Genomic DNA, 25,114 nt, shown 5'->3' on the forward strand with positions numbered 1-25,114 from the left:
CTGCACCGTGGAGAGAAACCTACTGGAGAGAAACCTACTGGAGAGAAACCTACTGGAGAGAAATCTACTGGAGAGAAACCTGCTGGAGAGAAACCTACTGGAGAGAAACCTACTGGAGAGAAACCTACTGGAGAGAAACCTGCTGGAGAGAAACCTACTGGAGAGAAACCTACTGGAGAGAAACCTACTGGAGAGAAACCTACTGGAGAGAAACCTGCTGGAGAGAAACCTACTGGAGAGAAACCTACTGGAGAGAAACCTACTGGAGAGAAACCTACTGGAGAGAAACCTGCTGGAGAGAAACCTACTGGAGAGAAACCTACTGGAGAGAAACCTGCTGGAGAGAAACCTGCTGGAGAGAAACCTGCTGGAGAGAAACCTACTGGAGAGAAACCTACTGGAGAGAAACCTACTGGAGAGAAACCTGCTGGAGAGAAACCTACCCTGGCTGCACCGTGCACTCCTGGAGAAACCTACCCTGGCTGCACCGTGCACTCCTGGAGAAACCTACTCTGGCTGCACCGTGCACTCCTGGAGAAACCTACCCTGGCTGCACCGTGCACTCCTGGAGAAACCTACCCTGGCTGCACCGTGCACTCCTGGAGAAACCTACTCTGGCTGCACCGTGCACTCCTGGAGAAACCTACTCTGGCTGCACCGTGCACTCCTGGAGAAACCTACCCTGGCTGCACCGTGCACTCCTGGAGAAACCTACTCTGGCTGCACCGTGCACTCCTGGAGAAACCTAATCTGGCTGCACCGTGCACTCCTGGAGAAACCTACTCTGGCTGCACCGTGCACTCCTGGAGAAACCTACTCTGGCTGCACCGTGCACTCCTGGAGAAACCTACTCTGGCTGCACCGTGCTCTCCTGGAGAAACCTACCCTGGCTGCACCGTGCACTCCTGGAGAAACCTACTCTGGCTGCACCGTGCTCTCCTGGAGAAACCTACCCTGGCTGCACCGTGCACTCCTGGAGAAACCTACCCTGGCTGCACCGTGCACTCCTGGAGAAACCTACCCTGGCTGTACCGTGCACTCCTGGAGAAACCTACCCTGGCTGCACCGTGCACTCCTGGAGAAACCTACTCTGGCTGCACCGTGCACTCCTGGAGAAACCTACCCTGGCTGCACCGTGCACTCGTGGAGAAACCTACCCTGGCTGCACCGTGCACTCCTGGAGAAACCTACTCTGGCTGCACCGTGCACTCCTGGAGAAACCTACTCTGGCTGCACCGTGCACTCCTGGAGAAACCTAAATGATGTCATGCCCGCTTTATAAATGTCCTGGTGTAATCCTAGAGTTGTGAGCAGTCTGGTACCTTTGTATAATAAGTGTATAATGGGCGTCTTGGATCATTCTTTGACAATTCTGCCTTGTGTCTGTTCCAAGATAAAGATATCGGTTTTTGCTAAACTCTCTCCACAATGGACCCATCAGCAGTTGAGATGCCCGTACCAGAGCGAAGGCATCTCGTACCAGACTCGGGGGGTCTGGTATGTCTGAGACAGCTTTCCATCCGTGTGACTTCTCATATGTGCATTCAGGCTTTTTTTAAGACCAAATCTTTTGTGACACAGTGTGCAACTAAAAGGCTTCTCCCCAGTATGGGTTATCATATGTGAATTCAGGCTTTGTTTTTGATTAAATCTCTTGTGACACAGTGTGCAACTGTACGGCTTTTCCCCAGTATGACTGATCATATGTGAATCCAGATGGTATTTGCGACCAAATGTTTTGTGACACTGTGTGCAACTATAGGGCTTTTCTCCAGTGTGGCTTCTCATGTGCCGACCCAGGTTTCCACGAGTACATTTCTTGCCACAAACAGTACATGTCCTGTGAGATTGAAGGTGAAGTTTCAAGCTCTCTGTGGGTTCTAAATGTTTCCCGCACAAACCACAGTCACTAGGATGGACTTTAAGATGGCGCACTAAAGAATTCTTACTCTCAAAACATTTCCCACACACTTTACAAGTTTCAGATAGAACTTGGTTTGATGATGTCAGCTCGTGGGACGAAACCACAGAACTGTTAGACAAACTCTGTCCTTTGTTTTTCTGTGTCTTCTTTGACTTCAGTGTGTTTGAACCTGACTGACATTCCTCAGTCTCCTCCCATCCATCACTGTCATCAGTCTCAGATCCAGAACTGTCTGAAGAGAGGGGCTGGCCATCTGTAGTTGGTTCTAAATCACTAGATATATCCAAGTTACTGGCTGGTTCCGATACTCCACAGTCCTCTCCATCAGATTCTGTTTTCATCTGTTCAGTTGAGGTGCTGGCTAGAGGCTCTGCCTCTCTGTTTCTCAGTGTGTTTAGACCTGATTGAGGTCCTTCCTCAGCCTCTTCCCATCCATCACTGTCATCAGTCTCAGATCCAGAACTGTCTGAAGAGATGAGCTGGACATCTCTAGTTGGTTCTAAATCACCAGATGGATCCAAGTTACTGGCTGGTTCTGATACGCCACAGTCCTCTCCATCAGGTTCTGTTTTCATCTGTTCAGTTGAGGTGCTGGCTAGAGGCTCAGTCTGGGTTTGGTTAAACCAGGAGGACTGAGGTTTCTCTTCATCATGTTCACTCTTCACAGGGACAGGAGTGGATAAGAACGTTATGATATCAGCCTCCTCCAGACCTTGAAGCTGCTCTCCCTCCTCACTGCTCCAGAGTTCCTCCTGTTCCTCTTTAATCTGTAGGGGCTCTGCCTCCTTCTGGAGCCCACTGAGTCTCCTCCTCTCCTGCTGCTCAGGGGGAACCTCCTCTTCACGGGCGGGGAGATGTGGGGGGTCTAGAGAGAGGAGTATATGAATATGAATAGTTAACATAAAGATGCAGTAGATAACTTTCCACCATTAAGTGAGACTCTCTGAGCAGCTGAGAGTATAAGCATCCTAAAAGTGTCTACAACAATAAACGTGTCAGTGCTTGGCTACATAGGGAGCCCATTTATTACTGGGAGCACATGTCAGCATATCACACGGTCAATCACACCTCAGAGGTGGATCAACTGTTGGCAGGTGAGAATATAACAGAGACTTGAAGTTCTCCAAACTATGCAATGTAATTATGGATAGCTGAAATAGCAAATACATACACTTGGTTTTCTGGTAACGGCCACACAAACACCAGCAACATTTAGTCACCATGAATGCTAAGTGTTAGGTAACAGCTAATTTAACGTGTTAGCTAACGCCAGCTACGTGTTAGGTAACAGCTCATGTAACGTTAGGTAACAGCTCATGTAACGTGTTAGCTAACGCCAGCTACGTGTTAGGTAACAGCTCATGTAACGTGTTAGCTAACAGCTCATGTAACGTGTTAGCTAACGCCAGCTACGTGTTAGCTAACAGCTCATGTAACGTGTTAGCTAACGCCAGCTACGTGTTAGCTAACAGCTCATGTAACGTGTTAGCTAACGGCAGGTATGTGTTGGGTAACAGCTCATGTAACGTGTTAGGTAACGCCAGCTACGTGTTAGGTAACAGCTCATGTAATGTGTTAGCTAACACCAGCTACGTGTTAGCTAACAGCAGATACATGTTAGGTAACAGCTCATGTAACGTGTTAGCTAACGCCAGCTACGTGTTAGGTAACAGCTCATGTAACCTGTTAGGTAACAGCTCATGTAACAAGTTAGCTAACGCCAGCTACGTGTTAGGTAACAGCTCATGTAACGTGTTAGCTAACGCCAGCTACGTGTTAGGTAACAGCTCATGTAACGTGTTAAGTAACAGCTCATGTAACATGTTAGCTAACACCAGCTACGTGTTAGGTAACAGCTCATGTAACATGTTAGCTAATGCCAGCTACGTGTTAGGTAACAGCTCATGTAACATGTTAGCTAACGCCAGCTACGTGTTAGCTAACACCAGCTATGTGTTAGCTAATGCCAGCTACGTGTTAGGTAACAGCTCATGTAACATGTTAGCTAATGCCAGCTACGTGTTAGGTAACAGCTCATGTAACATGTTAGCTAACGCCAGCTACACGTTTCAGACCCCAGGAAGAATAGTCGCTGCTGAGGCAGTGACTAATGGGGATCTGAAATAAAGAAATAAAGAAATAATGCCAGCTACGTGTTAGGTAACAGCTCATGTAACATGTTAGCTAACGCCAGCTACGTGTTAGGTAACAGCTCATGTAACGTTAGGTAACAGCTCATGTAACGTGTTAGCTAACGCCAGCTACGTGTTAGGTAACAGCTCATGTAACGTGTTAGCTAACAGCTCATGTAACGTGTTAGCTAACGCCAGCTACGTGTTAGCTAACAGCTCATGTAACGTGTTAGCTAACGCCAGCTACGTGTTAGCTAACAGCTCATGTAACGTGTTAGCTAACGGCAGGTATGTGTTGGGTAACAGCTCATGTAACGTGTTAGGTAACGCCAGCTACGTGTTAGGTAACAGCTCATGTAATGTGTTAGCTAACACCAGCTACGTGTTAGCTAACAGCAGATACATGTTAGGTAACAGCTCATGTAACGTGTTAGCTAACGCCAGCTACGTGTTAGCTAACAGCAGATACATGTTAGGTAACAGCTCATGTAACCTGTTAGGTAACAGCTCATGTAACAAGTTAGCTAACGCCAGCTACGTGTTAGGTAACAGCTCATGTAACGTGTTAGCTAACGCCAGCTACGTGTTAGGTAACAGCTCATGTAACGTGTTAAGTAACAGCTCATGTAACATGTTAGCTAACACCAGCTACGTGTTAGGTAACAGCTCATGTAACATGTTAGCTAATGCCAGCTACGTGTTAGGTAACAGCTCATGTAACATGTTAGCTAACGCCAGCTACGTGTTAGCTAACACCAGCTATGTGTTAGCTAATGCCAGCTACGTGTTAGGTAACAGCTCATGTAACATGTTAGCTAACACCAGCTACGTGTTAGCTAACAGCAGATACATGTTAGGTAACAGCTCATGTAACGTGTTAGCTAACGGCAGCTACGTGTTAGTTAACAGCTCATGTAACATGTTAGCTAACGCCAGCTACGTGTTAGGTAACAGCTCATGTAACATGTTAGCTAACGCCAGCTACGTGTTAGCTAACACCAGCTATGTGTTAGCTAACGCCAGCTACGTGTTAGGTAACAGCTCATGTAACGTGTTAGCTAATGCCAGCTAGGTAACAGCTCATGTAACGTGTTAGCTAATGCCAGCTACGTGTTAGGTAACAGCTCATGTAACATGTTAGCTAATGCCAGCTACGTGTTAGCTAACGCCAGCTACGTGTTAGCTAACACATGAGCTGTTAGCTAACGCCAGCTACGTGTTAGATACCACCAGCTACGTGTTAGGTAACAGCTCATGTAACGTGTTAGCTAACGCCAGCTACGTGTTAGGTAACAGCTCATGTAACGTGTTAGCTAACGGCAGCTACGTGTTAGGTAAATAGCTTGTCTAACGTGTTAGCTAACGCCAGCTATGTGTTAGCTAATGCCAGCTACGTGTTAGCTAACGCCAGCTACGTGTTAGCTAACAGCTCATGTAATGTGTTAGCTAACGCCAGCTACGTGTTAGGTAACAGCTCATGTAATGTGTTAGCTAACGCCAGCTACGTGTTAGCTAACAGCTCATGTAACGTGTTAGCTAACGCCAGCTACGTGTTAGGTAACACCAGCTACATGTTAGCTAACAGCCCATGTAACGTGTTAGCTAACGGCAGCTACATGTTAGGTAAATAGCTCATGTAACGTGTTAGCTAACGCCAGCTACGTGTTAGCTAATGCCAGCCAAGTGTTAGCTAACGCCAGCTACGTGTTAGCTAACGCCAGCTACGTGTTAGGTAACAGCTCATGTAACGTGTTAGCTAACGCCAGCTACGTGTTAGGTAACAGCTCATGTAACGTGTTAGCTAACGCCAGCTACGTGTTAGCTAACGCCAGCTTAGTGTTAGGTAACAGCTCATGTAACGTGTTAGCTAACGCCAGCTACATGTTAGGTAACAGCTCATGTAACGTGTTAGCTAACGCCAGCTACGTGTTAGGTAACAGCTCATGTAACGTGTTAGCTAACGCCAGCTACATGTTAGGTAACAGCTCATGTAACATGTTAGGTAACACCAGCTACGTGTTAGGTAACAGCTCATGTAACGTGTTAGCTAACGCCAACTACGTGTTAGGTAACACCAGCTACGTGTTAGGTAACAGCTCATGTAATGTGTTAGCTAACACCAGCTACGTGTTAGCTAACAGCAGATACATGTTAGGTAACAGCTCATGTAACGTGTTAGCTAACGCCAGCTACGTGTTAGGTAACAGCTCATGTAACATGTTAGCTAACGCCAGCTACGTGTTAGGTAACAGCTCATGTAACGTGTTAGCTAACGCCAGCTACGTGTTAGGTAACAGCTCATGTAACGTGTTAGGTAACAGCTCATGTAACATGTTAGCTAACGCCAGCTACGTGTTAGGTAACAGCTCATGTAACATGTTAGCTAACGCCAGCTACGTGTTAGGTAACAGCTCATGTAACATGTTAGCTAACGCCAGCTACGTGTTAGCTAACACCAGCTATGTGTTAGCTAATGCCAGCTACGTGTTAGGTAACAGCTCATGTAACATGTTAGCTAACACCAGCTACGTGTTAGCTAACAGCAGATACATGTTAGGTAACAGCTCATGTAACGTGTTAGCTAACGGCAGCTACGTGTTAGTTAACAGCTCATGTAACATGTTAGCTAACGCCAGCTACGTGTTAGGTAACAGCTCATGTAACATGTTAGCTAACGCCAGCTACGTGTTAGCTAACACCAGCTATGTGTTAGCTAACGCCAGCTACGTGTTAGGTAACAGCTCATGTAACGTGTTAGCTAATGCCAGCTAGGTAACAGCTCATGTAACGTGTTAGCTAATGCCAGCTACGTGTTAGGTAACAGCTCATGTAACGTGTTAGCTAATGCCAGCTACGTGTTAGCTAACGCCAGCTACGTGTTAGCTAACACATGAGCTGTTAGCTAACGCCAGCTACGTGTTAGATACCACCAGCTACGTGTTAGGTAACAGCTCATGTAACGTGTTAGCTAACGCCAGCTACGTGTTAGGTAACAGCTCATGTAACGTGTTAGCTAACGGCAGCTACGTGTTAGGTAAATAGCTTGTCTAACGTGTTAGCTAACGCCAGCTACGTGTTAGCTAATGCCAGCCAAGTGTTAGCTAACGCCAGCTACGTGTTAGCTAACACCAGCTACGTGTTAGGTAACAGCTCATGTAACGTGTTAGCTAACGCCAGCTACGTGTTAGCTAACAGCTCATGTAATGTGTTAGCTAACGCCAGCTACGTGTTAGCTAACACCAGCTACGTGTTAGGTAACAGCTCATGTAACGTGTTAGCTAACGCCAGCTACGTGTTAGGTAACAGCTCATGTAATGTGTTAGCTAACGCCAGCTACGTGTTAGCTAACAGCTCATGTAACGTGTTAGCTAACGCCAGCTACGTGTTAGGTAACACCAGCTACATGTTAGCTAACAGCCCATGTAACGTGTTAGCTAACGCCAGCTTAGTGTTAGGTAACAGCTCATGTAACGTGTTAGCTAACGCCAGCTACATGTTAGGTAACAGCTCATGTAACGTGTTAGCTAACGCCAGCTACGTGTTAGGTAACAGCTCATGTAACGTGTTAGCTAACGCCAGCTACGTGTTAGGTAACAGCTCATGTAACGTGTTAGGTAACACCAGCTACGTGTTAGGTAACAGCTCATGTAACGTGTTAGCTAACGCCAGCTACGTGTTAGGTAACAGCTCATGTAACGTGTTAGGTAACAGCTCATGTAACGTGTTAGGTAACACCAGCTACGTGTTAGCTAACGCCAGCTACGTGTTAGGTAACAGATCATGTAACGTTAGCTAACGCCAGCTACGTGTTAGGTAACAGCTCATGTAACGTGTTAGCTAACGCCAGCTACGTGTTAGGTAACAGCTCATGTAACGTGTTAGCTAACGCCAGCTACGTGTTAGGTAACAGCTCATGTAACGTGTTAGCTAACGCCAGCTACGTGTTAGGTAACACCAGCTACGTGTTAGCTAACGCCAGCTACGTGTTAGGTAACAGCTCATGTAACGTGTTAGCTAATGCCAGCTACGTGTTAGGTAACGCCAGCTACGTGTTAGGTAACGCCAGCTACGTGTTAGGTAATGCCAGCTACGTGTTAGGTAACAGCTCATGTAACGTGTTAGCTAACGCCAGCTACGTGTTAGGTAACGTCAGCTACTTGTTAGCTAACAGCTCATGTAACGTGTTAGCTAACGCCAGCTACGTGTTAGGTAACAGCTCATGTAACGTGTTAGGTAACACCAGCTATGTAACTGAGGGGTACAATTCCCTGACTGTATTGATAAGTATGGTATTATTAAACCACTACCTCTTGTACTTTAACTTCTGGCCATCCAGTACATGATATAGATATGATGAACACTTTCCCACCTGATGAAACGAAGTCCACACAAATGTACAAATCGAATATTTTATATAGCAAAGGGTATATACAACGTTCACTTGATGACATTTATGATTTGAAATGCACTTGTATGGCAAATGAGTATTCGTAGGTAAATCAACATTGAATGTCCAATCTCTGGTTGCGCAGGGAGTAAGTATACAACCCGGTTCTTTAGGGAACTATAGCGATGGTACTTAAATGATTATAGCTGGATACACTAAGGGGGGGGGGGGGGGTCCCGCTGGTTGTAAGACAGTAGGAGGGGGGGTTAGAAGAGCCGCTGGCGGTATCCCATCTGGCCGACGATTTCTTGGGAGAATTCAGAGTCCTGAACACGATGCCCACAGAACCTCGGTCCGCAGATGAATACAGCTGGACCCTCTGGTGGACGGTAGCTGCCGGTCCACAACGGAGAGACGTGAGGCGACCTCACTGGTGTAGAGCGCCGTCTCACCTGGACTCCTCTCCGGGGGGTAGTTCCAACACTCAGCAGTGTTGGCCGTTATCCATGGAATAATCAAAGCACCCAAAGCATGTAGATAATCCAAGCCGTGGAAGGCTCGCCGTCGTCCGGGTAAAGTAATCCAATGTACAGGTCCACTCGTCCTGGCCCGGAGCTCCTCGGATGCAAGCACCACAAGTGGTCTGCCCAGCCTGGTTAAGACTCCAGATAACGTCAGGAACGATGGGGGTGCTGCTCACTTTATAACTCTAACCGAACGATGCACCATACATAATAGACTATTATTAGCTTAATAGAAATACGTCCAACTCGACGGTATAGTGCCAAACTATGACAATTCAACTATTAATCCACACGATATCTCAATGCCTATTCTGAGGCCAAGTAGGCCTTACTGCACCACACGTGCGTCGTGGGTGAGGCTTCGCGTCTGTTACTAGGTTGGAGGGTAAAGAACTAATGGACTAAAAGAAAGTTCTACTTTACTTGCGCCATATATATATGCGCTGTGAACAAATAGTACCATTCGTATTTCGCCAGACGTATTCCTACGCGGAACCGGGCTTGCCACGATATGTTGGTCGGCACGATTGAACTTGAACCTAGGGGTATGGCTGCTGGCGCCAGGTTCTCGTCCAATGGTAGAATGAAACTATTATGGGCTGTTTAGTAGACTAAAGGGATATTCAGTGCATATTGTACAAGGAATATACAGGGGATATCAAACGATATACAAATACTATTAAATATATATCCATAAATAAATATATATATTCGGTTTAATCTGATCCTTCACAACAAGCTACGTGTTAACAGCTCATGTAACGTGTTAGCTAACGCCAGCTACGTGTTAGCTAACGCCAGCTACGTGTTAGGTAACAGCTCATGTAACGTGTTAGCTAACGCCAGCTACGTGTTAGGTAACAGCTCATGTAACGTGTTAGCTAACGCCAGCTACGTGTTAGGTAACAGCTCATGTAACGTGTTAGGTAACAGCTCATTTTTTTATTTATCCTTTATTTATCCAGGAATGTCCCATTGAGATACAAGATCTCTTCTTCCAGGGAGTCCTGACCAACACAGCACACAACAAGTTTCAACATAAAACAGGGCATTAAACAAAAAACATACAATTCAAATATAAATACAGAGGGTCATTTGTGCAGTGGCAAGGAGCATAATCACATCAACAATAGCATCAGGTAAAACAGTTACATGTTTCATAAAGGGCTAATCGTAGCATACCTTTAAAAGCATTCACAGTAGGAAGTGCCTGTAGACAAAGTTTCACTTGCAGCGTATTCCATAAAAAGGGAGCATAGTGGGAGAATGCAGCTTTACCAAGCTCTGACTGCATCAAAGGAACATTTAACAGCATCCCATTTGCTGCTCGTCTGGTATTAAAAAAGCAAGTATAAAAGGACAGAAGTCTGGAGATATATAAGGGCAGCTTACCTAGCAATGACTTAAGGATAAAAATCAACATGTGTGATTGTCTTCTTTGGTACAGAGAGGACCATCCTAATGACTGATACAAAGTGCAGTGGTGGGTGCGAGAGCCTGCACCTGTTACAAAACGTATGGCAGTATGGTACGCAGAATCCAGCTTTTTAAGCAGGGAGGAAGGAGCATGCATATAGATTACATCGCCATAGTCTAATACAGGCAGAAAGGAACTCTGCACAATTCTCTTCCTGGCTTCAGACGGGAAACATTTCTTTAACCGGAAGAAAAAGCCCAGTTTAGGTCTAAGTTTTCTCAGTAGGTTCCCAATATGAACATCAAAGGCCATCTTTTCATCAATCCATATGCCCAGATATTTATAGGATGCTACTTTGTCAAGGCATGTCCCTTCCAGTGTCAGAATCGGGGGGACAGCTGTATTAGCTCGAGAGCGAGAGAAGGTCATGTACTTGGTCTTTTTTGCATTAAGGACCAGTCTTAGCCTTAGCAAGGAGTGTTGTAGTGTATTAAAAGCATCCTGTAGAAGCTCTATGGCCTGAGTTAAAGAGGAAGCCACTGTGTAAACAACTGTATCATTGGCGTATAAATGAAAACGTGCTGGGTTTATCCCATTTCCTAGTTCATTTATAAAGATGGAAAATAAGACAGGGGCCAAAATAGAACCTTGTGGAACACCTTTGTTTACAGTAAGAGCAGCTGAGGTATAATCTTCTACTGAAACACACTGAGTTCTTTCAGATAGATAGTTTTTAAACCAGCTCAAAGCCATTTTACCAAGACCTATGCAGCCAAGCCTTTGCAGTAGCAATGCATGATCCACAGAATCAAAAGCTTTAGACAGATCAACAAACAATGCTGCACAGTGTTTTTTCTTGTCCAGTGCTTCAATTATGTCATTTGAGACTAGCATAGTTGCTGAAGTAGTACTATGGCCTGATCTGAAGCCTGACTGAGACTCGTTAAGAATATTATGGTCAGTTAGAAACTTTTTCAGTTGTTCGTTTACAAGAGATTCAAAGACTTTGGCCATTACAGACAGTCTGGAAATAGGGCGATAATTATTTAGGTCAGAGGGGTCTCCGCCCTTTAACAAGGGGAGAACCATGGCCGACTTCCATGAGCTAGGTAATTCACCAGCACAAAGACTGAGATTCAAAATAGAGGTTATGGGTTCTGCAATCAGACCTGCAGCAACTTTGAAGAAGAACGGCTCTATGTAACGTGTTAGGTAACACCAGCTACGTGTTAGCTAACGCCAGCTATGTGTTAGGTAACAGCTCATGTAACGTGTTAGCTAACACCAGCTACGTGTTAGCTAACAGCAGCTACATGTTAGGTAACACCAGCTATGTGTTAGGTAACAGCTCATGTAACGTGTTAGCTAACGCCAGCTACGTGTTAGGTAACAGCTCATGTAACGTGTTAGGTAACAGCAACTACGTGTTAGGTAACAGCTCATGTAACGTGTTAGCTAACGCCAGCTATGTGTTAGCTAACGCCAGCTTAGTGTTAGGTAACAGCTCATGTAACGTGTTAGGTAACAGCTCATGTAACGTGTTAGCTAACGCCAGCTATGTGTTAGGTAACGCCAGCTACGTGTTAGGTAACGCCAGCTACGTGTTAGGTAACGCCAGCTATGTGTTAGGTAACGCCAGCTACGTGTTAAACGGCAGCTACGTGTTAGGTAACGCCAGCTACGTGTTAGGTAACGCCAGCTACGTGTTAGCTAACGGCAGCTACGTGTTAGGTAACACCAGCTACGTGTTAGGTAACGCCAGCTACATGTTAGGTAACACCAGCTACGTGTTAGGTAACAGCTCATGTAACGTGTTGGCTAACGCCAGCTACGTGTTAGGTAACAGCTCATGTAACGTGTTAGCTAACGCCAGCTACGTGTTAGGCAACAGCTCATGTAACGTGTTAGCTAACGCCAGCTACGTGTTAGGTAACGCCAGCTACGTGTTAGCTAACAGCTCATGTAACGTGTTAGCTAATGCCAGCTACGTGTTAGGTAACAGCTCATGTAACGTGTTAGCTAACGCCAGCTACGTGTTAGCTAACGCCAGCTACGTGTTAGCTAACAGCTCATGTAACGTGTTAGCTAACGCCAGCTACGTGTTAGGTAACAGCTCATGTAACGTGTTAGCTAACGCCAGCTACGTGTTAGGTAACAGCTCATGTAACGTGTTAGCTAACGCCAGCTATGTGTTAGGTAACAGCTCATGTAACGTGTTAGCTAACGCCAGCTACGTGTTAGGTAACAGCTCATGTAACGTGTTAGCTAACGCCAGCTACGTGTTAGGTAACAGCTCATGTAACGTGTTAGCTAACGCCAGCTATGTGTTAGGTAACAGCTCATGTAACGCCAGCTAACTAGTTAAAGCCTCTCACTCACCTAGAGCCCTTTCTCTCATTAAAACTGAATCATTGTATATCTTTTCCTTCATGTAGTAACATGATGTTTGATCCGTCTTTTCCTTCATGTAGCTTGTGTTGGCTGTTGGAGACTGACGTCTGGGATCTCTTGCTGATCGAGTAGTGAACATGCCAGATGGTTGGCTGTGCCGTGGTTTCATGACCACAACTGGAGGAGACGCGTTGCGTTTGGAGATCTCCCATGTTGGCGACACTCCACGTATTCCAGACGCAGTGTGCCTGCTCGCTCCAGGGAACAACACCACCTCATCACCTGTGTCAAATTATAAACACACAGGCTAATTCTTTAGGCTACGGTAGTAGTATCATAATTATGAAACTAGACAACCTACAGAATCCATGGGCACCAGGCATGTCATTCTAGCTGGTCGGGAAAGTGACTAAATAATGCGCCAAAGTTAGGCAAGATTTTGGCAAGGGAAGAAATAGCAGGGCCATTTTCAATGGGGTTCCCCGACCTCATGATCGCATGGATACCCAAGAGTCTCCCCTTTGCAGACACTGTTTCTGTTAATCCCCATGCGGTTTCATGGAAAAACCATGCAGTTTTGTTGTGCATGTAATACAATGTATTTGTTTGTCTATTTGAAAGAATATTGCCTATTTCCGCATAATGTGGTCCCTGAACAGGAATTGCATAAACAGGTCTGACTGGACAGCAGAGACTCTTGTGGATCCATCATGTGTGATGATGTTAATCACCATTGTAGTCATTTCAATGTAGTGAGACAATTCTTGACCTCATTCTATAAAATTACCTATTGTGACATCAAGGATAATCATAGCCTCATTTACAACCACTAACTAGAGATCTGGGCCATGCAGAGGTTATACTATATATATATATTATGGGATGCCGGTATGTTGAAAATAAGGGGGGTGCTCACCATTCATTCGTCGAAAAATTCAATTCTTGCAGAAATCTCCAGATGTCAAATGCTTACTAGGGGTGCACGATATTGATTTTTTTGACCCCGATACCGATAACTTTATGCTCCTCAAGCCGATAACCGATACCGATAACCGATATTTATTGTATTATACAAATTTTTTTTATGTATATTCCTGTCGTTTTGACCTAACCAGACAACAGAAACAAAAGCCAAGACAACAGTTTTGACTGATAAAGTGACCATATTTATTTTTCCAAATGAAAATTCACAATCCGTCAACAACTTATAATACATCCAACCTAACAAGTCACCTGCAACATCACCACCGCTACGATGGTGTTAAAAGCCTACGACGACGGCGCGAGTACGCTTGTACCTATTGACGAGGCGTTTGCTAAATTAAAGAAGTTTGACAGAAATGACCCAAGGGCTCAAGCCGCTAGCTTTTAAGCAGTGCTTGGTGGTGCAAATTAACCTGGCTACTACGGAGCAATAAGTGACTGCGTATTCAACCAAGGGTTGCATCACAGTCATGAAAGGGGCTAAATTTGCAGCAGCTTTAGCTCCTCGTGCGTCGTCGACTCGTCGTAGGCTTTTAACACAATAACACAACATCATGGTGGTGATGTTGCAGGTGACTTGTTAGGTTGGATATATTATAAGTTGTTGCCCTTTTCCCTCCTCGTGGAACTTCTGCATTACATTTGTTACAAATAGCAAGCGAACTTTTTTCCTACGAAACTAGAAACTATTCCAACACTATCGACGCCATCTTTGTTGTTTACGTCCGCGCTGCTTCAGAAACTTACGTGACTACGTCACAGCCAAGAAAGGGAGCGCTGGATTTGTGCAAAACGCCCGCTTCCTAAACCACACGCTATCAGTCGTACCACAGTACTGGCAAAACGGGAGGAACCTATAGTAAAAACAAACGCCCTTCATCCCAATTCACCCACACCGCATTTTTTTTTACCAAATAATATATTATATTATCGGAGCTATTAATAACGTTATCGGGTTTATCGGGATGACGTCATAATTGCTGATATCGGCTCGATAATTATCGGCCCGATACTTATCGTGCATCCCTAATAATGCTTACTGAAAATGTTTGTACCTTTCTGAGGTGGGTATCGTTTGAATTTTATCGAGTCTGGTCAGCTTATCAAATCCAGTTCTTATCAAATCTCTGTTCCGATTCTAATATTTCTGGTGGGGGAGAACACTATTCTACATGACATTCTTGGCAGATTTAGACTAGTCAGTAAACTGTGAACCATGACATGAAGGTATCTTTTTCTCTTAACCTGCTGTATAACTTAGCCTTTTTTACCATCCATTTCTGATGAATTACGACAGGAATATATCAAGGGAGGCTTATTAAATGAATTAATGTAGCCGTGGATGACAATGCATTTGCTTAGCAATTACCTAAGGAAGGAGACAATTGTTGCAAGTCGTTCACCTTAAATCACCGCTCAGTGACATCCATCTTATCTGTGTTCATCTTCCCCTTCATAGCTAAAGTGAACATGTTCTTCAACAGGGGGTGTCGGGGGATAAACTGGATGTGGTAGCGTCATAATTGAGCATGGCAATGCCTATCATTAGGCATATATATATATTGTGCCAAGCCTCTATACACTCAGAATCTTCATTTGAATAAGCGAGACATGTTTATTGTATATTAATGAGAAATAATCAGAAAATACCTTAAAGATTTGAAAAGATAGATCTGAACACCAACTAGCTCCTTTAAACAAACCTTTATTTTCTGTAGTGATGTTTCAAGGAACAAGAAAGAGGCCTAAAATATTGACCGTGTTGAGCTGCATCGGAAATTATTCTTTAGGGTCCCAACTTTCCAACCTGTATGTGCCACCTGCTGTATGCCACATGCCACCTACTGTATGCCACATGCCACCTACTGTATGCCACATGCCACCTACTGTATGCCACATGCCACCTACTGTATGCCACCTACTGTATGCCACATGCCACCTACTGTATGCCACATGCCACCTACTGTATGCCACATGCCACCTACTGTATGCCACCTACTGTATGCCACATGCCACCTACTGTATGCCACATGCCACCTACTGTATGCCACCTACTGTATGCCACATGCCACCTACTGTATGCCACATGCCACCTACTGTATGCCACCTACTGTATGCCACATGCCACCTACTGTATGCCACCTACTGTATGCCACATGCCACCTACTGTATGCCACATGCCACCTACTGTATGCCACCTACTGTATGCCACATGCCGCCTACTGAACCTGTATATGGCACCTACTGCCAACTTTGACCTTGCCCCATGGAGCTACAGTGTGAAAGTCTTAGAGGTCCCATGTTGTGCTAAACTAACGTGTCCAGTGCGTGTGCACATGGGGCTCTGATGGGCCTCTGACTAAATAACACTCGTAATATGTCACATTTTGCACCCAGCTCATATTCAGAAACTGTGCCTTTAAACCAGTTGTTTGGATGCGTCTGTATGTGATGTCATATGAAAAAGTGAATAGCAGCGCAGTCCTTGGCTCTTGTGTGCTCTTGGGGGGAAACATGCGTTTACACAGAAAATGGCAGCTCGCTCGTAAACTTTATATTTTCTACTTATAGTTGAACACATTCTGACAACATTTGTATTAATAGGTTGGATAAAATATTGATGTTGAAATCACCAGCATCATCAACAAAGACCAGCACAATGCATGCTGGTTATACCAGCAAAGACATGTTTGGGCTGCCTAAATATTAAAGGCAACCAACTTGTGTCTAGCCACGTCCAACTTGCGTCTAGCCACGCCCCCGCGGCAGCTCCGCTCGGCCGCGGAGCTCTGTCGCGGCAGCATTATGTAGCAGTAATCCCCCATTTTTTAACATCCAGAACTAGCTCAATTGGTAGCGCTGCCTTGCTGTGGATCCTGCGGTCCGTTGGTGACAAGTTCGATTCCCTTCAATTTTTTTGTTCCTTTTTTTTTTAAGGTGCATTCTTTCGCCGGTTAAGTTTAGGCATGTTAACTTTAAGCATTGTTTCGGAGTTGGTTAAGGTTAAGGTTAGGCATTGTTTCGGAGTTGGTTAAGGTTAGAAGGGTTAAGTTTAGGCGCTGTTAAGGAGCTGGTTAAGGTTAGAGTTTGTCTTAGAGAATGGCAATAGACAGCCTATTTCCGCGCTGCAGCTCTCTCGCGCTGCCGCGGTCACATGGGCGTAGTGGCCAATCAGAGAAACGCTAAACACAAGTTGGTTGCCTAAAATATTCACGCGTTTGGGCTATGTGTGACCGATCGTATGCGACTCCTTCTGCGTTGTGTTAAATGTCGATGCCCAGAGGGAGTTTAGAACCCGGGTCTCCCACGCCGTGGGCGACAACATAGACCGCTGCACTAAGAGGTGAATTCACACCTGGGTACCGTATCTATTAACCCGGTTATAGGGAAGTGAGTTTAACTCGCGGCCCGCTTACTGCCACAGTCACTTCTCAACACACGCGTTTATCGTGACTGTGGCTATTACTCACAGACCTCGGTTACATATGTTTTGGTGCTGGTACATATGTTTTGGTGCTGGTACATGTGTACTGGTACATGTGTTTTGGTACTGGTACATATGTTTTGGTGCTGGTACATGTGTTTTGGTGCTGGTACATGTGTTTTGGTACTGGTACATGTGTTTTGGTACTGGTACATGTGTTTTGGTACATGTGTTTTGGTGCTGGTACATGTGTTTTGGTGCTGGTACATGTGTTTTGGTACTGGTACATGTGTTTTGGTACTGGTACATGTGTTTTGGTACTGGTGGTACATGTGTTTTGGTGCTGGTACATGTGTTTTGGTACTGGTACATGTGTTTTGGTACTGGTACATGTGTATTGGTACTGGTGTTTTGGTACTGGTACATGTGTTTTGGTGCTGGTACATGTGTTTTGGTACTGGTACATGTGTTTTGGTACTGGTACATGTGTTTTGGTACTGGTACATGTGTTTTGGTACTGGTACCTGTGTTTTGGTACTGGTACCTGTGTTTTGGTACTGGTACGTGTGTTTTGGTACTGGTAGATGTGTTTTGGTACTGGTACTGGTGTTTTGGTACTGGTACCTGTGTTTTGGTACTGGTACATGTGTTTTGGTACTGGTACATGTGTTTTGGTACTGGTACTGGTGTTTTGGTACTGGTACCTGTGTTTTGGTACTGGTACGTGTGTTTTGGTACTGGTACCTGTGTTTTGGTACTGGTACCTGTGTTTTGGTACTGGTACATGTGTTTTGGTACTGGTACATGTGTTTTGGTACTGGTACATGTGTTTTGGTACTGGTACCTGTGTTTTGGTACTGGTACATGTGTTTTGGTACTGGTACATGTGTTTTGGTATGGGTGGACGGTATAAACGGTATACGGTATAAACGGTATGAATTTGCTCTACGGTATGGATTTTGACTATACCGTGTAACCAGTAGAGCAGCTCTAAAATAGCAATGACATCATGTAACCACAGCGCGACTATTTCACTCGCAAGTTTCAATTTCAGTTCCTGGCATTTTTAACCAGTGGAGAAAGGTAAGAGATTTCCCTATCGTTTTTCTTTTTTTTTTTTAAACTTTGGCCATTCCGCTGGCTCTTTTTTGCGTTTATTGCATTTACTCTGGTCAAGAATGACCGACAGAAACAGGCTGAATGGGGGTACAGATGGGGGGGAAGACACTCTGGGAAAGGCACGGCTGCAGTCCGGGATTCGAACTCGCTAAACCCCAGATCCGTGACGAGCACGGTTGTCCCCGGCGCCGAAATAGCGCTCGAGGTACGCGGTGAGCTACTGGAGCTACTCCCCTATAGTTTTTCTTATATGAATTATTCTACGTTAATAAAACATACCTGGTGATCAACTACAGTTTGCCGTGAACATTATGATATGTGTGTAGTGTTCTGATAACGACGGCTGGGCAGCGGGGCTGGATGCTGGATTTTGCGAGAAGCATATGCAGCTGCAGAGCCGCAGAATCCACCATAACCCACCCATCTGTACCGGCACAGTGCAGTACTCCAATTCAGCCATTGGCAATTCAGCCGTTGGGTGGGGGGGCGCTGTTGAGCGGGTCTGTGACCGGACCTGAAAGCGCCCCTACTCTGCGGCTCTGCAGTTGCATACTATTGGGATTCGTTGGGAGCAGCACAGAGTCTCGACTCGGGACTTATTTTATTTGGAATATAATGACTGTATACGCAAAAGTAGCCTAGTTTTAAGTTAAAATATTATAAATCTACATGCCTTGAGGATGTCATTATTTATATAGCCTGCCTATCAGGCAAAAAAAAATTCTAACGGAAACACTGATACCGTGATATATACCGTTACCGTCTATGCTTCAAATTATACCGTGATATAAATTTTAGACCATACCGTCCACCAGTGGTACATGTGTTTTGGTACTGGTATGCTGGTGACTATGCTGATCCATCTAAACGAGCATCACACCAGCACTAAGCAGCAAAAGCCCTGAACGTCAGCAAAACGAAATAGATGATTGTGGACTTTAGGAGGTCGGGGGCCAGGGACTACAGCCCCCTCAACATCGACGGGGCACCGGTGAACAGTTTTAAGTACCTCGGAGTCCACATATCCGAGGACTTGACATGGACCACACACATTGACAGTGTAATCAAGAAGGCACCACAACGCCTCTACTTCCTTAGGCGCCTAAGGAAGTTCAAAGTGAGTCCGAAGATCCTTATGAACTTCTACTCATGCACAATAGAGATCATCCTGACTGGCAATATCCCCTCCTGGTTTGGGAATAGCACTGCACAAGACCGCAGCAGACTCACTGCAGTGCAGAGAGTGGCCCGTTCAGCCGAACGCACAATTGGAGGTGGGCTTCCCACTCTCCAGGACGCGTCTATTCTTATCCTAACGCAGGTTTGCTTCCGCGTTCGCGTTTTGCTAATCTGATTGGCCACTGCCGTTTCTGGTGCGATCTGATTGGCCACTGACGTTTCTCGTCATGTCACATGAGCGCCCAATCGCGTGACGCGCCCATTTCCGCCTCGACCAGCAGCAAACTACCTAACGCCTAGTTTATCACTGGTTAAGCTTAGGCGACTCTTTCGAAGTTGGTTATGGTTAGAGTTTGGAATCAGGGCTGGCGTTCTATCGCCCTGCTCTAAGACCAACTCTAACCTTAACCAACTTCGAAAGAGTGCCTAAGCTTAACCGGCAAAAGAACTTGCCGTCTAGCGGAGATTGCGTTCATCACCAACCCCGGAGCTGGATTCAAACAGGCGAATCCAGCTCACAGCTCCCGGCGTTGTCACCAGCTTGGCTGGCCGTTCACACTAATACAATTGGCAGTATTAAGAGGGTGGGAGAAGCTGGCGGGGTGGGTCCGGGTCGTTGTAAACAGCGATTCCTACAGTTCGGTCGGGGCGCCTGCTAAGCGCGGATGGGACCTGAGTGGGATAGTGTGATCCTTCCACACGCTACGCCCTCTCAGGGAGGATCCGCGCTGCCAGGTGAAAAGAAGCGGTTGATTGGCTGGACGTGTGTCGGAGGAAGCACGTGATAGCCTCCACTCTCCCAGACCGACTGTGGGGGGTGAGTGCGCAGCGACCAGGAAGGGGATTGGGAATTGGCATAACGACTAACATTGGGATGGGAGAAAATCGGAGGAAAATGGAGGGGGAAAAATATAAAAAAAAAAAAAAAAAAAAATAAAAAAAAAACTTGCCGTCACACGATTGGCGCGACCAGAAACGTCAGTGGCCAATCAGAGCGCAAAACGTGAACGCGGAAGCAAACATGCGTTAGGATAAGAATAGACGCATCCAGGACATTTACAACAAGCGTTGCAGGGCCAAGGCTAAGAGAATAGTCAAAGACTCTAGCCACCCAAACAACTGCCTCTTTGAACTGCTGCGGTCAGGCAAGCGCTACCGGAGTCTCATGGCCGGTACAGAGAGACTCAAGGAGCTTCTATCCCCAGGCCATCAGGATGCTCAATGACTCTATGTAACAACCCATCATCTTCTACACTCATAGCACACACATCCACACTCACTTTTAAACAAACACTCACTTTAGACACTTTAACACCACATTATATTCATCTATTATTAAAGAGATTTGCACTACATTCATACCTCATTTGCAATTGCACCTCACCTCAAAGTTTTGTACCTCACTGTTTGCTCATTTTTACTACTTTAGATTGTACTGCATATCGTTTATAAATTGTATGTTGTATATTCCTCTTTACTTAAATTGTTACACTGTATGAACTGAAGCACACTCTCAGGGGCTCATACAGAACCAAGCATTTCACCGTAAAGTACGTGTATTTTATTGTGATATTTAATAAACAAACTTGAACCTGGGTGCATGGGAGGTCCCCTTGGCTACCAGACTAAACGGGTTGATTGCGTTGATATCCAGGGGGACAGAGATCAAAGGGCTTTAGTCATTCATTTTCACAACAACAGTTCTAACATTTTGGGCAATTTTACATGAACACATCTGTTAAAAATGCAATGAGATTGGGGGAAAACAGGATTTTTCGTTGTGCTGAATAATAAAATAGCTGTTCATCTCGATCGGCTTTGATTCTGTATGTGTATGTGATGCTAGCTGAACTCTGTTGTACTGGTTCTGTTTATGAATGAATGAATGAATGAATGAATGAATGAATGAATGAATGAATGAATGAATGAAAACTTTATTTAACAGATTGCAGAATGGGTACAATACAGTACGGCTCAATACATACAATTGTTAAGGGGATGCAGACCTGAGAAAGACGTTTGTCTTGTTTCCATCAGGGTCCCCCATTTTCAATTCATATAGACATTTATGACATACACAACATACATGACATTTATGGCATAGGGACATATAGGTATTTAGTACTGATACATTTGTGACATAGGCGGTATTCAAATATACAGTACTGTTTCCCCTAGATCTTGACAGAGTATATACATATGATGGGGAGGGGACTGTACATTAGGAGGGGGTGGGTGGGTGGGAGGGAAATATACATACGGCGGGGAGGGAATATATACATGCGGTGGGGAGGAGACTGTCTATTAGGAGGTGGTGGGGGTTTTGGGCATTTACGGTGGCCAGTTTCGAATTGCAGCCTCCCGTAGGTGCTCTTTAAGGGCGGTTTTGAATGTGGGCAGGGATTCACATTCCTTTACAGCTTTGGGTAGGGCGTTCCACATTGTTGTGGCATAATTGCGAAACGTGTTTAGTCCCTTGTTTGAGCCGAATCTGGGTTTAACATGATTTGTTGAGCTTCCTCTGGTGTAGTGGTTGTGGTATTCACTGACCTTTGGGAAGTATTTTGACATGTACATGGGCACCCCGGTCGTATAGTGTATCTTGTAGACCAGGCCCATTGCAAGTTGCTGTACTCTGTCGTCTACTCTAAGCCATCCTAGGTTGGCAAAGTGGGCAGGGGTGAGGTGGGTTCTGGGGTTCAGGTCAAGTAGTAGTCTGACCAGTTTGTTTTGTGATGTTTGTAATTTTGTTTTAAGCGCCTTTGAGGTGCTTTGGTACTATGAGGTGCACGCATAGTCATAGTACCCTTGAATGAGTGCTCCTGCCAGCTCCTGTCAATATTATCAATACAATCAGATTGCCGCCTTTAGCTAATACAACCAATAGTGAAATCAAATGCCAATTTCCAGCAGTGGCCAATAGCGTTTTCCCATTTTAAACCGTTAGAATCTCGAAAGTCATGGAAAAAATAGTCTACGAACAGGTCGAAAAGTACCTAGCGGAAAAAAATCTAATCTACGAATTCCAATCTGGCTTCAGAACATCCCACTCCACTGACACATGCCTTCTCTATTTGAATGACCACATCAAACAAGAGGTGGACGCAGGCAAATACTGCGGCATGGTCATGCTGGACCTACAAAAGGCCTTTGACACGGTCAATCACTCCATTCTGATTGACAAGCTAAAAGCAATTGGTTTTGATAGTCTATCAGTGAGCTGGATGCAATCCTACCTTGAGGGGAGGGAACAGATGGTGGAGGTAAACGGTACCCTATCCCCCCCTCTCACAGTGAGCTGTGGTGTTCCACAAGGAAGCATACTAGGACCGCTACTGTTCCTAATTTATGCAAATGACATGTCGTCAGCTTGTGACTGCAACTTGTTCCTGTTTGCGGACGACTCAGCCCTGCTGGTCTCTGACAAGAACAAGTTACAGGTTGAAAAAACCCTCAGCTCGGAACTAGGCAGAATCTGCATATGGCTCGCTGATAACAAACTATCATTACACATGGGCAAAACAGAGTCCATTCTCTTCGGTTCAAATAACAAACTCAGCAAGACCGACGGCTTCTCAGTTACAGTGGGTGACAATATTGTCACAAGGAAAGATGAAATTACCTACCTGGGTTCCATCCTAGAGGCTAATCTCTCCTGTGACAAAATGGCATCCAATGTAATAAAAAAAGTCAACCAACGAACTCGATTCTTGTACCGGATCTCCTCTCTGGTAAACAAGAATACCCTGAAGACTCTGGCAGGAGCACTCATTCAGGGGTACTACGACTATGCTTGCACCTCATGGTACCAAAGCACCTCAAAGGCGCTAAAAACAAAATTACAAACATCTCAAAACAAACTGGTCAGACTACTGCTTGACCTTACTCCTAGAACCCACCTCACCCCTGCCCACTTTGACAACCTAGGATGGCTTAGAGTAGATGACAGAGTACAGCAACTTGCAATGGGCCTGGTCTACAAGATACACTACACGACCAAGGTACCCATGTACATGGCAAAATACTTCCCAAAGGTCAGTGAATACCACGATCACAACACCAGAGGGAGCTCCACAAATCATGTTAAACCCAGATTCGGCTCAAATAAGGGACTAAACACGTTTCGCAATTATGCCACATCAATGTGGAACGCCCTACCCAAAGCTGTAAAGGAATGTGGATCACTACCCACTTTCAAAACCTCTCTCAAGAGACACCTACGGGAGACTGCAATTCAACACTGGCCCCTGTAAATATCCTAACCCAACCCCCTCCAATGTACAGTCATTTACCTAGTATGGTTTTGTCAATAGTCCAATGTACAATTTTGTTTGTTTGTACAGAGTCTCCCCCCCCTCAATGTACAGTTTTGCTTGTTTATACAGTGTGCCCCCCCCCCCCCAACCACCTCCAATGTAAATTACCCAGTATGGTTGTCAATATCCCAGTGTACCCAACCCCCCCCCACCCAACCTCCTCCAATGTACAGTTTCTACGTCAAATGTATATACTCCCTTTTCTTGACTCCTTCTGTATCACAAACAGTACTGTATTTGCAAATCTGGTATGTCATAAATGTATAGATGTAGCAGTACTGACTATCTGTATGTCATGTACGTCATATATGTCCTGATGAATTGAAAATGGGGGACCCTGGTGGAAACAAGACGAAAGTCTTTCTCTGGTCTGCATCCCCTTAACAATTGTGTGTATTGAGCTGTACTGTATTGTACCCATTCTGCAATCTGTTAATAAAGTTTTCAATCAATCAATCAATGGTTTCGTTGTTGTTGTGACCGACCTGTCTGGTTCTTCTGGACCTGCGCCTCCAGCAGCTGCCGCTGGCGACAGATCTCTCCTTCGTAGTCTTCTATGGTTCTTTCAAAAAACCCAAAGATCTCTTCGGCGGCTGCAGTCAGTCTCTCGTTGACTAGCGACCTCAGTTGTATTATTACAGACATGTTTAATTTGCCCAAGGGGATCAATAAAAGTATCTATCTATCGATCTAAAGGATCACAAACAGCTGCCATTAGCGTCCTGTTCCGCGCACGAGTGTGACGTCACGGAGCCAGCCGGACGTGGCCAGCAGGGAGGCGTTGTTTTTTTCTAACGGAGTTGTGTTTCCGCGGTCGGTTTGCGCGATCTGATTGGCCCGCAGTTGCACTTCCGCGTTCGGTTGCGCGATTTGGTTAAGGTTAGGGACCCTAGGGTTAGGGTTAGTTGGTTAAGGTTAGTTAGGGTAACAGCCTGCTGGCTCGATTGTTTGCGATTGGTGCTGAGATAAACGTCAGTGGCCAATCAGATCTCGCAAACCGACCGCGGAAACACAACTCCGTTAGCATACGAATAGACGCAGCAGGGAGTCGCATGTCGTCTGATTGATTGATTGATTGATTGATTGATTGATTGATTGATTGATTGAAAACGTTATTTAACAGATTGCAGAATGGGTACAATACAGTACGGCTCAATACACACAATTGTTAAGGGGATGCAGACCAGAGAAAGACTTTCGTCTTGTTTACATCAGGATCCCCCATTTTCATTTCATCAAGACATTTATGACATACATGACATACAGATATACTACAGTACTGTTACATCCAGACATTTATGACATACAAGATATACA

At 45.2% G+C, this 25,114-nt stretch overlaps 1 long non-coding RNA gene across 1 annotated transcript; it reads right to left on the reverse strand.

The window, feature by feature from the left end:
* Positions 1–1,219: 1,219 nt before the first annotated feature.
* LOC311234157 lies at positions 1,220–24,516 on the reverse strand. The gene is made up of 3 exons (XR_014620069.1): positions 24,283–24,516; positions 12,764–13,057; positions 1,220–2,789 (listed from the first exon to the last, which is right to left on the reverse strand). It is a non-coding gene; the product is annotated as an uncharacterized lncRNA (long non-coding RNA).
* Between the last annotated feature and the right edge of the window lie 598 nt (positions 24,517–25,114).

This window comes from Notolepis coatsorum, assembly GCF_963971535.1.
Source record: "Notolepis coatsorum genome assembly, chromosome: 1".
NCBI classification, from domain to species: Eukaryota; Metazoa; Chordata; class Actinopteri; order Aulopiformes; family Paralepididae; genus Notolepis; species Notolepis coatsorum.